The sequence below is a fragment of the Lampetra planeri genome, chromosome 28 (genome assembly GCF_965212315.1).
Source record: "Lampetra planeri chromosome 28, kcLamPlan1.2.h2, whole genome shotgun sequence".
Lineage (NCBI taxonomy): Eukaryota > Metazoa > Chordata > Hyperoartia > Petromyzontiformes > Petromyzontidae > Lampetra > Lampetra planeri.
Window position 1 is genome coordinate 4,938,281 of NC_136134.1, and position 15,887 is coordinate 4,954,167.

General features: G+C 48.8%; 1 pseudogene; it reads right to left on the reverse strand.

Moving 5' to 3' along the window:
- Window positions 1-2,388: 2,388 nt before the first annotated feature.
- LOC144728339 (potassium voltage-gated channel subfamily A member 7 pseudogene) lies at window positions 2,389-6,880 on the reverse strand (annotated as a pseudogene).
- Between the last annotated feature and the right edge of the window lie 9,007 nt (window positions 6,881-15,887).

A 15,887-nucleotide genomic window follows, 5' to 3' on the forward strand; every position in this document is an offset into this window, starting at 1 on the left:
TCCGCCAAGGCGAGTAGTGCCGTGCGGTAGGCTAGCGTCGTTTCCCCATCCACCTTCCGCCGATCGTAGAACTGGTGGCGACACGTGGAGGGCGGCCCGAACACCTTCGCCATCAGGTGTAGTGCGGCCTGGAGCGTAGAGCGGGACGACCTTGCAGCAGATGTGAAGGCTGCAAGCGCGTCGTCGTCAAGCATCGCTGGCAACGCACGCAGGGCAGTGGTGTCGGACCACCCCGACATCTCCTGATGAGCGAGGAACCTTCGTTGGAAGGCTCCCCAGTCGCCCCCATCCGCCTTGAACGCCGACAGCGCGGGCAATCTTTGCTGGAGGACCCGATCGTCGTCGACGTCGGAGAGATTTTCCCGCGCTCCGCTGGAGTTGTGTAATATGTCGGCTCGGTTGTCAGGCGCAAAATGGAGGGCTCCGGCGCGCTCTGATGACGTGGGCTGCGCTGCGCGGAGGTGTCCGGCCACGTGGCGTCCGTCTTTCCCGCCAATCAATGGCGGCCCCTCAAAAACGGCGGGAACTTCCAGACTTTCGGCGCGAAGCGCCGTTTGGCGGGATCCCGCCAGCCTCGCTCCTTCCTCCAACCCCGCAGCCGTTTTCCCGCCCGCTGGAACGGAAATCTCGGCCAAGATTGCAGCGGCGGCGAGCAGCAACTCCGCCAACCGGGAGTGCGCGTCCTGGAGGCTGGTGTCGGAGGCAAGCGGAGCGTCGGCCATCACCGCGAAGTGCTGCATCGGCGGCAACTCCTCGTCCTCTACTACCGAGGTCGGTGTCCCCGGTACGCCGTCGTCATCCCGACCTCGCTCGTGGGTACGGGTAGTCTTCCTTGTGTCCATACTTCTTGAAGACAGGTTTACTTCTGACGCCAGTTGTAGTGTAGTAACTCGGCGGGAGACGACTTCACGGGTAACACACTCTTTATTTTATCAAACTTGGTTACAGGTGACTAACACCTACTGAGCTACTCGGATGACCAACATCCACTTAGCTACTCGGCGACTAACGCCACTGAGCTACTCGGATGACCAACATCCACTTAGCTACTCGGCGACTAACGCCACTGAGCTACTCGGCTTCACTAGGTCTTCGGCTCCGTCTTCGGGTCTTCAACTGGGTAACTCTCCCCGAGTGCTCTCGCGCGTCCCCCTTTATACCCCACCTGCCGACGTCGCTGCGAGCACCCACTCACTCGACCAATCGCCGGGCGCCACGCCGCGCCGCACCGTCATCTGTCACTCCCGGCGCGCGCGTCCACACCACGCCCACAACGCGTGCCCAACCCCGCACCCCGCGCCGCCCCGTGATCTATCACTGTCACAGTCGGCGCACGTCAATACCACCACTACATATATAGCAATAAGGTAAGAAACAATATATGCAGTGGTATATTTGTTTTAATAGTTGCAATGGTTTTGCGGCTCCCAGTTTATTTTTTCCTTCGGAAACGGGTCCAAGTGGCTCTTTATGTCTTAAAGGTTGCAGACCCCTGCTGTAGGCAGTCCTCTGTGGTGAGGCTTGCTGGGCATGTTGTAAATCCACTCTCAAGCGCTCGTCATCTGACACACGAATTGGCCCCGTGCATGGGTGTCCTAATTCACGAGGGAGATTTTTTTGGTTGGTTTGTTTTCTTTTAGATCAGGGGTGGGGAACGTCCGGCCCGCGGGCCGTATAAGGCGCAGCGAAATCATTTGGTGTGGCCCTGCCAAGGCAACCGCAGGCGGGACTCGAAATTCAATGAATCTAGGAGCAAACCTGGAAAAGCAGTTGCGAGTAGCAACATCATCAATACCTGCTAACATCACACGCCTCGCCCAAAGAGAAGCAGTTCCAGCCATCGCATTAGGGGAGAGTTAATTAAATGTTTGACCAAAAATAACGGGCTAATTTTTAAGTTGATCATTTTGTATGGCCCGCGAATGACGTTGTAAATATCCAAATGGCCCTTGGCAGAAAAAAGGTTCCCCACCCCTGTTTTAGATGGTGGCGTGACTGCTCATTTAGGTGGGAACCCGTACGTTGTGTTCTTGTTGTTAACTTTACCTCGCTGTGAATTCAGTGGCTGGTTGTTGAGAAAGTTGGTGATTACCGCGATTAATCAAGCTCAGAATCAGAGTCTTTATTGATCCTGGAGAAATCCGAAGTTCTCTTTTTACACGCTTTTATTTAACTCCGTCTGTTGTCGTATCCTCAAAAAATCTTCTAACTCAATTTTTACCCACTTCCCAATGTGCTATCGACTGCAAACTTGGTATACTTATGTCATACAAGTCTATATTCTATCATTAAAAAAAAATACATTTTAACGCTTTTTTATTTAACTCACTCTGTTTGTTGTTTGTATCCTGAAATATTGTAACTCAATTTCAACCGTCTTCCCAATGTCCTATCGACTGCAAACTTGGTATAGGTATGTCATACTGATGACAGTACTATATTCTATCGTTGAAAATTTAAAATATATATTTTTAAACAATCTTTTTAACGGCTCTGTCGACGCTCAACTCTCGTTGGCTGTAAATCACCACGTGGTCTCTTACGTCACGGCAAGCCTCGGGGAGCCACGCCCAGGGGCGGGGGATGTGGAAGGAGGGGAGGGGCGATGGGGGAAGGAGGCAGGGGGAGGGGCAGCTCGGACAGTACATTTCATTAAAGCGTGTTTTTTTAAAATATTTTTATATATTTTATTTTTACAGATGTCCAGGAGGGGCGGGTAATAAAGTTACAACAACGATACGATACAATTATAGGAGTGCAAAGTGTCGGATAGGTAAGCAAATCACTAAAAATAAATATGTCAAATAGATCAAGTATATAAGTTCAAATTGCATCTAACTATCCCTTCAGTGCAAGCTTATTCCACTCCGCGCCACCGCGTACAATTGCGAGGGTAAACATCGCACTCGTGTCGTCCACGTGCATCTAAACCACGGATGATTTTAATGAACTTGCAGAAAGTGCTTGCGTTTATAAAAATAAAAAGAAATCCCGCGTATACGTTCACAACGCACTCGACAGTAACGTGTCTGGCAATGCGCCTTTTTCATCGCCCAAATAATGGATCAGGATGAATGGATGGTGTGCGTGTTCTGAAGAATGTTGCCATTGTCCGAAAGTCAACGTACGGATGTGTTGACTTTGTTGCTTGAACTGTGCCAAATGCGGCACCGCCAAATAATTGACGCGCACGGTTAATGCTGGAGGCAGGAGAGGGCCCGTGGCTTCTCCTTTTGTTTATAAACAAAAGCATCAATGTCATCTCCTAAACATCTACGCATGTTGAACTTCTTTCGCACCGTACGTAGCTAACCGTGCTAATCGGAGGTGCGGGGGAAGGACAACAAACTAAACACACGCCGCAAAACAACTATTCTAAACGAATGTGTTTGTCAATCTAGATTAAGAAGTGCGCAGAGCTCCCAGTGGCTTCTGAATGTCGGAAGGGAAGAGCGTTCCAGACGGCCGCGGAAGCGCATCTGAAAGCGCCCGCGCGATGCGGTGACCGCCCTTTGTTCGGTGGCAAGGGGGAAATAAGTAATATTTTAGAAAAACGTTTTTTTAAACACGCTTTAATGAAATGTACCGTACTAGTAATGGAAGAACTCCACGACTCCAGGAAGTGGCCCCGAAGCTTGCCATAACGTAAGGGGCCGTGGTGATTTACAGCCAACGTCAGTTGAACGTGGACAATTAGACCCAAGCCGAAACATTACCTATAAGAAAGATTATTTAAAAATATTTATTTTCTTATTTTTATGATAGAATATGGTATTGTCATCAGTATGACATAAGTATACCAAGTTTGCAGTCGATACCACATTGGGAAGTGGGTTAAAATTGAGTTACAAGATTTTAGGAGACAACAAGAACAGACAGAGTGAGTTAATAGAAAGCGTGTAAAAATAGATCTTGTTACAGAGCTTGTAACAACTATTCCCATGTTTTTCTTTTTTTACACAAATGTAAAACATGAAGTTCTGGAAAATCTAGTGACCTTCCGCTTGATGGGCGTGTGGGGCTTCTCAGTCGTCAGCTGTTGATCCTGTGGTGTCCAGTTAGAGGGGGACCGATGCAACATTCTTGGGCACGTTTGTGTGCGTGGTTAGCACACGTATAAATACTATGCTGCATCGATGCAAGTTTTGCTGGCTGGAGAGCGCTGCACGATGTATCCGGTGACCCGAGTTCGCTTTGCGCTCGCGACCAATGACAGTGGCGAATATTTGAACCGGTCCTGGGCCTCCCCTCGGTCGACTCAGCCTCAAATGATTACCAGAAAGGCAGGGGTCGGCAACCAAAATAAGAAGAAGAGTGCATTTTTTTCGAATTTTTTTTTTAACTCAGTATTTCAAGAGGTGCATTGCGCTGCGCGGTGAATACGAAACGGCCTTTAACAAGCGACGTCACGGAGCAGCTCCTTAAAGAGCCGCACGCGGCTCCGGAGCCGCAGGTTGCCGACCCCTGCACTAGGGAGACAAAGGCGGCCGGGCGTGGTGCTGGCCACCCCACCCCCTTGGCCTGCCGTGCCACGGGCTTCATAGGCGCTACTCGCTAACGACACTTGCCCAAACCGTCTGTTAAAAATACACGGATGGGGATGTTTTTCTTTGTTGTATGGCAACTCTACGGTTGTGAGAAGCACCCACGGGTACGCGACACGTTCGCAAATGAATGAATTCGGGCACAAATCCATCAACTGAATGTGGTGGTTAGCTGTCCTGGAGTGCTTCGTGACCTGAGTTCGACTTCCAGCCACGGCTAACATCAGTCACGAGTGTTACCTGAGCCAGGCGTGCCCCCCCCCCTCCGCACTAACTAGCGTGGTGAAGTATGGTCAAGCAACTCACATATACGATTGACAGATCGATCGTGGGTAGACCTTGATCCAGCGAAGGATTGACAATCTTTTCAGAGATTCTCAATATTGAAGTGCCTTGTCTTGCTTTGCCTTGACTATGCAAATTCTCAACTCGAAGTGCATCACGACAAATGTACATTCGCGTGTCCTCCACCCTTGATCGAACACAACCACGCGGTGGCGTTTCACACTTTGGTCTCCAGAGGATATCGAAGCTCATTCTGCTGCCGCTCTCGAGGTCCCAGCTTCTCCTCCGTGTCGCACCACCGGCGTGGTCCGCGCAGGCAGCAAAGGACCCCGCACGGTGAGCACTTCTGCCGGGACCTCTCGGATGACACCACCAGGCCGTCGGTGACGCGCGGCGCCTCGTTGTTTTTGACATTCAACGTCGTCCCCTTCTTAGCCGTCTTCTTCATCTTCTTCTTTATCATCATCATCTTCTTCTTCTGGAGCTCGTAGATGGTGGTGAAGTTGTTGACGATCACGGGCACGGGCAGGGCAATGAGGAGCACCCCGGACAATGCGCACATGGAACCCACCAGCTTGCCGGGCAGGGTCACCGGGGTCATGTCCCCGTAGCCCACGGTGGTGAGCGTCACCACGGCCCACCAGAAGGCGTCGGGCACGCTGCTGAAATGCGCCTCGTCCACGCCCACCTCGGCGAAGTAGATGGCGCTCGCGAACAACACGACCGCGATGGCGACGAAGATGAGCAGGGTGACGATCTCCTGGAAGCTGGCGCGCAGCGTCTTCGCCAGCACATGCAGGGCCTGGCAGTGGCGCGACAGCTTGAGGATGCGGCACACACGCAGCAGCCGCATGGTCCTGAGCACGGCCAGGTTGCTCGCCTTGCTCTTCTCGCCGGTGGCCGACGAGCCGAGCTGGTCCATGGCCAGGCTGATGACGTAGGGCAGGATGGAGATGAGGTCGACGATGTTCATGGGGTCGCGTGCGAACGCCAGCTTGTCGGGGCACGCGAAGGAGCGGATGAGGAGTTCCAGGCAGAACCACGCGATGCACACGGTCTCCACCAGGAATAGCGGGTCCGAGAAGGGGTCCATCCACTCGGAGCTCGGCTGCGAGTCCGCGGAGTCGTTGCGGCCGTGCTCGTGCCGCCGATGGTGCGTGCTCCTGAATGTGGGCAGGGTCTCCACGCAGAACGTGACCACGGACAGCAGCACCATGACCAAGGAGAAGATGGCCGTGGCCTTGGCGGACGTGGACGTGTCCGGGTGCTCGAATAGATTCCACAGGTAGCGGCGCACCTTCCCCGAAGGCAGCCGCTGTTGAGCCTTTTTTTTCGCCATCTTCTTCTCGGCCTTCAGCTTCGCCTCCTCCAGCTCGTCGTCGTCCGCTAAGCCCTCCTCCTCCCTGAGCCTCTCCACGGCCTCGTCGCCCAGGTCGAAGAAGAGCACCTCGCCGACGAAGGTGAGCGGGGGCACGCCGCACGGCCGTCTCAGCTCTCCGCCCGACTGGTAGAAGTGGAGCACCGCCTCGAAGCTCGAACGGTGGCGATCGAAGAAGAACTCGCCGCGGTCGGGCCTGTAGAACGGAGCGCGACGCAACTCGTCGCCCAGCAGGGTGCCGGGGTAGCGCTCGAGGGTGTGTCGCTGCGTCTCGAAGCGCAGGCCCGACACGTTGACGACGATCCTCTCGTGGTGAAGGTCATCGGCCAAGACACCGGACTGCTTTGTTGGCGGTGTGCCGTCCGTCGGGTCGAACAAAGCCGACCAATTCGTGGGCAGCAGTAGATCCTTCACGTCGAGCGAGAACAGTTCTCCTCGAACGGCGGGCATGGTCAAATTGCGACCACGAATGCAACAAAAAAAAGCTACACGGACCGCTCAGTTCGGTTTGCGCTGCTCACCTTGTGGTCGCACTTCAAGTTCGGCGGTGCGGCGGCGTTTCCCACGACGCCGGAGGAGTCCGCAACACGAGTCGAGAAAACGTCTCGTTGCGCAGCCCATACACCCTGCTTGGCTTTCACCGGGCGTGAGCTGTGAGTGAGGTGGCCCTGCAGGTGAGACCGACGTGAAATGTAGAGGCATGTAGGCCACACCCAATCAGACCGCAAGAGACTTCCTGAAATCGTGCGTCAAATTGGCCCTGAGCAACGATCGCTGAACGCCTTCGAACATAACTTGTGTCATTTTTTGGCTTGCCATGTAATGACAGACTTTGTTTTCATTTTCGTTTGACTTGTGTGCGCAGAACATACTCTTCAAAAAAATATAAAGACCTTGAAAGACACCGCGAAAAATCATGACATCTGAAACACACCCAACTTCGCAGTGAATAATTACACCTGCAAGTTTTATTGAGACGAAATTCACTCACGTGCTTCGTTTTTAATGGATCGTTTTTATTTCCGAGTTGAGCCCTGGACAGCTCCAGGGAAATAAATCCATTGGCTTTAGAACGATACACATCTCAAGTTTGGTCGCTTGTCACGTATCTGTGGGTGCACTGAAGTATGTGAAGTATAGAAATAGCTACAGTGTGTGTGTTTACCCCGATCTGTATGAGAGACATTTAAAAACATGTTGAGACTTCAGTGGCAGACACAGCTTAAGCTTATCACTCTGATCGTCATTTTTACTGTATTGCCAAACGTAATTTTACAAATACATCGGTGGCTAGCACAGGATACTCGCTATGCTACTCACTGACAACATGGGGCTTTTAAACACAAGGCGATTGTTTGTGCAGTGTGACCTCCGATTGGCACGGTTGGCTACGTACGGTGCAAAAGAAGTTCAACATACAGTACATACAAACGCCGTGTTAACCCCCATGACGTTATTCCTCCCGCGTGGTATATCATGTCATGTTGAACTTCTTTCACGCTGCAATTTCCATGGAATAAATACGAGTCAACCGAGGACACGCTCACGCGTCCTCCCTTGTACATCCGTCCTGGTAATCCTCTGCTGGACGAGGGCTCTGCCACGCACGGTGTGTGACCGTGGGTGTCATTTGACCAGTCTTCACCCACAACGGTCAGTGGAGCCTGTGTGAACCACCTGCCATGCATGGTGTTCGCCCATCCGAACGCAATCCAGTCTCAACAAGCCTGCTTCGCTTCGGAAACCTGACGTGCTCAGGTGCAATCCGTGGCGTCTGGAGCGTTCAGACACGGCTGTTATTGGGTCGGGTACGGCCACGAAATGTCCTGTTGCCGTAATAACGACTAATACGTCTGTGTGATTCATTTTCCATTTAGGGGAGGGGAAATAAACTGGAAATCTGGACCATCGACATACATGGCCACGTGTTGTTTAATGGAACAATAAAAATAGATGACAATTACCGTACGGGTATTTCTCGGGCGAATGAACGCGCTCATTGTCAGCGAGAGGTCGATGATTCAAACCCCGTCACGTCATCTTGCCACAACCACAAATTCCTTTCCACCTGGCTGTCAGCAGCTCATGCAAATGGGCCGGACCGAGCCCTCAGCAAACAACCCAGTACATGCGGTTTGCAGGAGGGCTGCTTGTTGTATCCGTTAGCCCATTGACGCGCGACTTCGTTTCTTCGTCGGCGAAAACTTAAATTTACCCGCGGCCCTATTCTTTATATTGCACTCGATATTTCCCCGATGGATAAGTGGAGTAAATTCGCGGATACAACCATGGGTAATAGGATACGCAATATGCGTCCCCCATTTCAAAACGGAGAACAGGAGTTCCCACGTGTCGTGGTTTACACCGCTGCGTAGGCGTTTGTGTGTGTGTTGAACTTTTTTCGCACAGTACGTAGCCAACCGTACTAATCAGACAGTTCTAAAGAAATTAGTTATTATTCGAGATTTAAAAGTGCATAGCTCCAGTGGCTTCCTGGTATCAGAAGAGCATTCCAGACGGCCGCGGGAGCGCATCTGAAAGCGTGCAGTGCGGTGACCGTCTTTGTTCGATGGCTCACCAAAAGACGCTGCTAAGAGGATGACCGGAGTTCGCATCATGATGGTTTATGCTACTTGATGAGATCAGCAAGGTATTGTGGTTCGTTTGTGCCAAACACTCTGTGTGCGATGAGTGCGACCTCGTTCGGCTCTCCGAAGTACCGCGTGTTCATCTTCTTGGTTCTTTCGGTAAAGTCACGTAGAAGGGAAATAATGAAATAATAAAAATACAACATTATATATTATTTTATATTATTTTATTATGTTTTATTTTTATTATTTCCCTTCTACGTGACTTTACCGAAAGAACCAAGAAGATGAATCCCTGCAGTCACGAAAGCTTTAAATCGAAATGTACCGCGTGTTGTTTGGCACGATGTCCGATGTTTCGCTCCACGTGCTGCACGGTGGTCCAGTTCGTGTGTTGCTCGAAGGAAAAGGCGGCTCCGCCAATTTGTTCTTATTCATAAGCAGCTAAACTGTTGAATTGGAAGGGTGGAAGCTGCCCCTCAAACAATTTATGAATCACCGAGCTCATCCCCAATGACAGCCATGAGTCACTGGATTAAATTCAGCATTCCTATGACAGAGACCAAATAAAATGTTTCCATAGAACAAATAATTTTCCTTCTAACCTAGCGATACGGCCTGACCAGGTTGTGCTTATTTTACCTTCCCCGTACATATGATGATTATTCTGATGATGATGATGATGATGGTGGGATCCTGCTACAGCTCACTCCAGATCACCAGCATTGCTTTGAGTAAGCCTGACGTTCTAGATTTGAAGCTTTCGTGACTGCAAGGATTCATATTCTTAGGTTTTTTCGGTAAAGTCACGTAGGTAAAAATTTAAAATTAAAATTAATAAAAGTAAAATAAGGCTCATTCCTAACAGCGTGCTTCAGCCGCACCGAACCTCACAACAATAATATTCAGGGCCTACCTTGGCTCCTCCCACCCTCAACCAGTATATATACAAATACTGTGTTCTTGGAATTTCTCTTACTTGATACAGCTATCGTGCTGTGACGGTTCCACCTGAAGACGGAGGCTTGTGTTGCCTCCGAAACGTCGTAATTTTTATTTTATTTTTATTTTACTTTTATTAATTTTAATTTTTTACCTACGTGACTTTACCGAAAAAACCTAAGAATATGAATATTAGCCTGACGATACTGATGTGATCACTGATTGCTGAAAGCGGTCCAGAGTTTACTTGGGTTCTTGTGTTCGGCCAATGCTGCTGCTGTAACAATTAACTCTAACAAAGGCCGCGAGGCCGATGAGATGCGTAAAATAATGCTGCTGCGTTTTGTGTGCAGACACTGATATGGCAAGGAGGAATATTGTCAGCTTTTTATTTTCCTCCGAAGTTCAGTCACTACCCAGAATGGGACATTGATGCGAAGATGTTATTCGTGTCGGCCTACAACTGATGCCAAAAAAAAACCCTACACACATCACCATCGCTTCCTTTCTTTTGCTAGACCCTGCAGGTGTTTCGGGCGTTGGGCACGCGTCTCTCCAACGCAGAATCGTGAGCGTCGTTGCAGGGACTCTAATTCACGAAATAAATATGCAGGAAATTTGTCTCCGCGTGATAAAACAAAGGGATTTTCTCGGCATCCCACAAAGCCACAGTGCGTAACCTCAGCAGGGTTTGGTTCAAAACGAGAAAAGTCTAGACGAGTTTCGACATTCAATGTCTCATCGGCAGCGCCAGGCTTGGCTGCACTAATGCGGATTAACGGCCAGACGTCACAGGCACGGACCCACCTTCCCGAAGGCGTGAGTCACCGAGTTCGGTGCGAAACTTCATTCGTACAGAACGCAACATAAACACATTCCTGCGGAGGGAGCTGGTAGGAACGTTGGGTTGCTCGGTCAATGGCCAGGGTCAACGGCGGCGTGGTGTATTCCGCAAATATGCCCGACTGTGAGGGCGGGCACAAGCCGGCGTGAGTAGGTTAAACGTTGAGTTTTATAAGGGCACCACGGGGCGACCAGCCCCTCCCCTGCTCCCTACCCAGCCCCACCCCCCACCCTGCCCCACCCTCCCCTCCCCACCCAGCCCCTCCCTGCACGACGGATGGACGGACACAATAATCCCCTGTGGGCTGGTGGAACCAGTGGGTTCCTACCAGTATCAGAGCACTGTGGTGGAGAAGAGAAGTGACAAGAGAAATAAGTACAATCTCCGTATTCCTCATTTGTTCCTAATATAGGTTTTTTTGGGGGGTTTAAATCGCGTAAATATATAAATGTGTAGTAAAACCCGCCACCACCCAACACAGACAACTAGTAAGGGTTGTCACGTAAACAGAACGTGCCAATTCGTTGCAACCACAGCACACCGATGTGTTGGAGACTAAATCCACAACATTTACGATCCGAGTACGACGTTTCCCCAGTAATTACAACCAGCTTCATCAGGTGACAGCCATATTCGTGGAGAAATCCACCTGTTAAGGTCCTTCATGTGCGTCTGTCCTTCCACGTACAAAATGAAAAGCCAGGCATGCCCGAGACGCGACCGGTCTCGCGGTTCACCACCGTTGCTTCAGGCAGGTCTGGCTCTGCTTGGTGTTGGGCCACGTGTCTGTACTTCTTCTCCTTTGTACACACATATTTTTAATAGTTTGACATGCTAATTTTTTCTTTGCCCCCTCCCTCTCTCCGCCCCCGCCCCCTCTCTCTATTTAAGGCCTCGTCACAGAGACGTTCTCTCTCTTTGTGCCGATGCGTGTTCTCTCTCTGTGTATCTTTGTGATATCTGTCTGCTTATATGTCTGTCTATAGTTTTCTGGTTAGATTTTTGTTGCTATTTCTTTTATACCTGATGATGATTGCTTGTGTTGCAATCGAAACGTCGTAGTATGCTATTATTTAATTTATTCTTTTATCTTTATACGTGACTTTACCGAAAGAACCAAAGAGTAATTCCTGCAGTCACGAAAGCTCCAAATTAAGATTGAACTAGCACACATGTTTAAGAGACCATCCATAAATGACGTCACGCACCTGGGGGGGGAGGTGTCAGACATTTGTGACGATGTGTGACGTGGGGGGGGTTGAGAAATGTGACGTCACATCAAAATGCGCAACTTTAAATATAGACACGTTCTACTTAATTACATTGACTTTTTAATAAATGTTTTCTCCTACAACATCAGAGTGCAGCGCCACATTAAATACGCACTACAATGACAGTAGTTTAAAGCGATTTGAAGCATGTTTTATTTTCAAAATGAAAATATGGTTTTGGTGGGGGGGGGGGGGGCAGATCTTTATGACGTCATATTTCAGGCGGGGGGGGTCTGACTTTTTGTGACGCCGTGTGATGAGGGGGGCGGGGTCAAAAATCGTCCAAAATCGCGTGACGTCATTTATGGACGTGCCTAACACGTAGGCGTTCGCGACCAATATCATCCATAACATATATACATGTTTTAGGTTAGATCGCGTAAATATAAATGTGTCGTTGAACCCGCCACCACCCGACACAGCCAATTAGTAAGGTTTGTCACGTTAACAGAACGTGCCATTGGAGAGCAAATCGACAACATTTACAAGCTGAGTACTTGGATTGTAAATGTTGTGAATTTGCTTTCCAATGCACTGGTGTGCTCTACTAATAGCGAATTGGTATGTTCTGTTTATGTGGCAAACGACACATTTATATATTTACGCGATCTAACCTAAAAATATATATATTATTGCTAAACAATGTTATATATATCCGTGCTAAAGTGCTGCTGTATTATCTGTATTGTCCTACTGCATCCATGCCAACGATGCGTTTTAATTAATGTCTTCTTTAGTTGTGTCATCTTTGGACATTCACGTTTAATTATATTCATTCAAACGATTTGGTCACCCCCCGCAGTTTGACTCCGCGTCTTAGCTCTGGGCTTGTTTGCACTCTCAGTGAAGTCAAAAACTAGAATGCCACACCTGACAACTGCCCCTTGGCACATCGTGTTCACAATGTGAATACATTGCGGTAATACATCAGTGGCATTTCTCTCACTGTCAAAGGGTGCCACGAGACACTGATTCATATGGATGCTTTCGTCTCACGATACATGCATCAACTCGTGTACGATTGATAATTGGTTCTTTACCCTTCTATCTGGCAACAAAACTGACACCTTTTTACAAGGAGTCATGTTTGCATAGACCGCAATACCTGCAGTCATAATACAAACAAAAGAACATAACTCTGATAATGTGCACTGTCCTTAAAGTTGATTGATCCACACCCGAGACAGCTTTCCTTAAAGCCTAGTCTCATATGGGTTGGACCAGATGACGCCAAAAGGCGCACAACTCAAAGACAATGCACCATCAGAGTATGAGAGCTCGGGGCAAGCATCTACACTATGGGAACCTCATTTGCCAGTAAAAATATGATAATTGGTTCTTTACCCTTCTATCTGGCAACAAAACTGACACCTTTTTACAAGGAGTCATGTTTGCATAGACCGCAATACCTGCAGTCATAATACAAACAAAAGAACATAACTCTGATAATGTGCACTGTCCTTAAAGTTGATTGATCCACACCCGAGACAGCTTTCCTTAGAGCCTAGTCTCATATGGGTTGGACCAGATGACGCCAAAAGGCGCACAACTCAAAGACAATGCACCATCAGAGTATGAGAGCTCGGGGCAAGCATCTACACTATGGGAACCTCATTTGCCAGTAAAAATATGATAATTGGTTCTTTACCCTTATATCTGGCAACAAAATTGACACCTTTTTACAAGGAGTCATGTTTGCATAGACCGCAATACCTGTACGATTCCATGGTTCTTGAATTTAGCAAATGATATATATGATATGGAGTGGTGGCGCAGTGGTTTGCACTTTGTGCAATTAACCCAGGAGTGGTGAGCCTGGCGACCAGGGGGTGCAGCGGTGGTGAGATGTTAACTGCCTCGCCTGGTATACAGGAGATCTTGGGTTCGATCCCGACCTTCACGCCTGTATATTTGGAGTGTGCATGTTCTCCCCGCGGTCGCGTGGATTTTTTTCCGTGTCCTCCGATTTTTCACTTCACATTTAGAAGCAACGTACGTTTAGAGTATTTGGCTGCTATAAATTTCTACAAGATAAGCCACTTCGTTGAGCTATCATTTGTGGCGAGGTCGCTTCTGAAAAAATATCTCTACAGCTCAGTGGGCCTTACCTGTTGATATCCGCATTGTTGTGAACACCTCCACTTCACCAACCCGCACAGACCAGCATCGAGAAGTATGGTCAAACAACCACCTTGACTGGAAGGCGGTGGATTCATAAAGGGCAGTACATTGTGAAAATTATAAGGTAATGTTTGGGTTAATGCAGCGAACAAAACCATTAATTGAAAACATAAAAAATGGAAGCAAGTTTGTAAATATGAGACGAAAAAGACAATTGATTCTTAAATCAATTCCCAGTCTCGTACAATTTGTCGAATCTCCATGGAGGGGATGAAGGTTTACACCCGTAAATAACTTATACATCTTAAATCATTATGGGCTCTTTGTTATTACCTCAAAATAGGAAACCTTACCATGCTAAACAGGCTTCAAAGGGAATAAAAACGTCACATTTTAGCACCAATAATAAAGTGCGGTTGCCACGGGCAAAACATGTTGACGAAGTCTCCATATAGCTTGGGACTAAACCACACCCGTAAAGTCAGAGAATAACATGTGTGCTCAGTTTATGGCAGAATATTGACCGATCAATGAGCCAGGCTTCCCAGAAAACACATATATAATCACATTCTGGCACTTTTTCTAACTGGAGGGAACTCCATAGCCATGTAACAACAAAAACAACATTGTGCAGGTTGGACGTAAATGCAAATATGTGCAAATATATGGCTTATACAGAACAACAGACATCCCAGTATCACCATTGTGGCACACGGCATTGTAACAAGCACCAACGCAAGGCTGCATGCAGAATGCACGGGAAAATGTGATATTGTTATTAATCTGCAGAATTGTGCTGAATTGTCCCGACACAATTTACAAAGCAATTTCTAACCATAATGTTAAATGCACGAGTATATCTTTTTGCCATGTGAATTGATGCAGCTCGTTCGGGATGTAATGAGGCATGGATACTGGCTGAGCTCACGAATCACGCATGGAATCGCGTGTGGAAGACTGTTTTTGGATTCACATATTTCGTATGTACATTCATAACAGGTTTTTTTGGGGTTTTGTCATGCAAACATGTTTCGTTAAACCCGCCGCCACCCGACACAGCCAAATAGTAAGGTTTGTCACGTAAATATGTTGTGGATTTGCTCTCCAACACACCGGTGTGCTGTACTAGTGTAGTGACACAGCGCCGACTGCTGTCCAGCAGCGACAACTGCGGTGGCCAGTTTGCGCACTCACGCCGTTGCGTGCCGGCAGGGCGGAGAAACTGGGGCAAGGGTCACAGAAGACCTCATAGGGAGGCCCCTGGAACCTTCTGGTGGGTTCGAGAAGGGAGGCGCGGCTAGGGTAGAGCCAGGCTACGCTGAGTCAAATAAAAGCAGCGGAGAGCGAGAGCTTCGGGCTGCCGGTTCTGGGAGTGGACTCGTCTCTTGTCACCCTCGTCGCTGCTGTCTTCGCCCGATCATTACGCGGCCGGACAGTGGTTGGCTGTCTCGGTCGACGCCGTCGGTGCAACGCGGACAGGGTCGTGTCTAGGCCGGGCTGTACGGCAGCGTGGTCGAGAGGCGGCCGGAGTTGGTGTGGACAGATAAATAGAGACGGTGCCTCCTGCAACTACCTCGTCGCCGACTGAGTGTGTGCGCTGCACACCACATGCACAGGGCTTTTTTCCATTCCTGTTGCTCGAAGCCCTCTGTCGCAGCCCCGTTCTGCTGTAATGTGCACCGATGCCACTTTATTACGGGCGATATTGGCACGTGAAATGAAGATTGATTGACTGCACATAAGCTTTTAGACTTTTTTTCCTTTGTCTCTGCCTCTTTTTAGTTTATTCTGGTTCCATACCCTCTAGCAATCAAGACTAAAATAAATCATGAAAACCGAAATTCAAATATTATGTAAACTGCTCACATTTAACACATTACTCTTTGGTTTTTTCGGTAAAGTCACGTAGGTAGA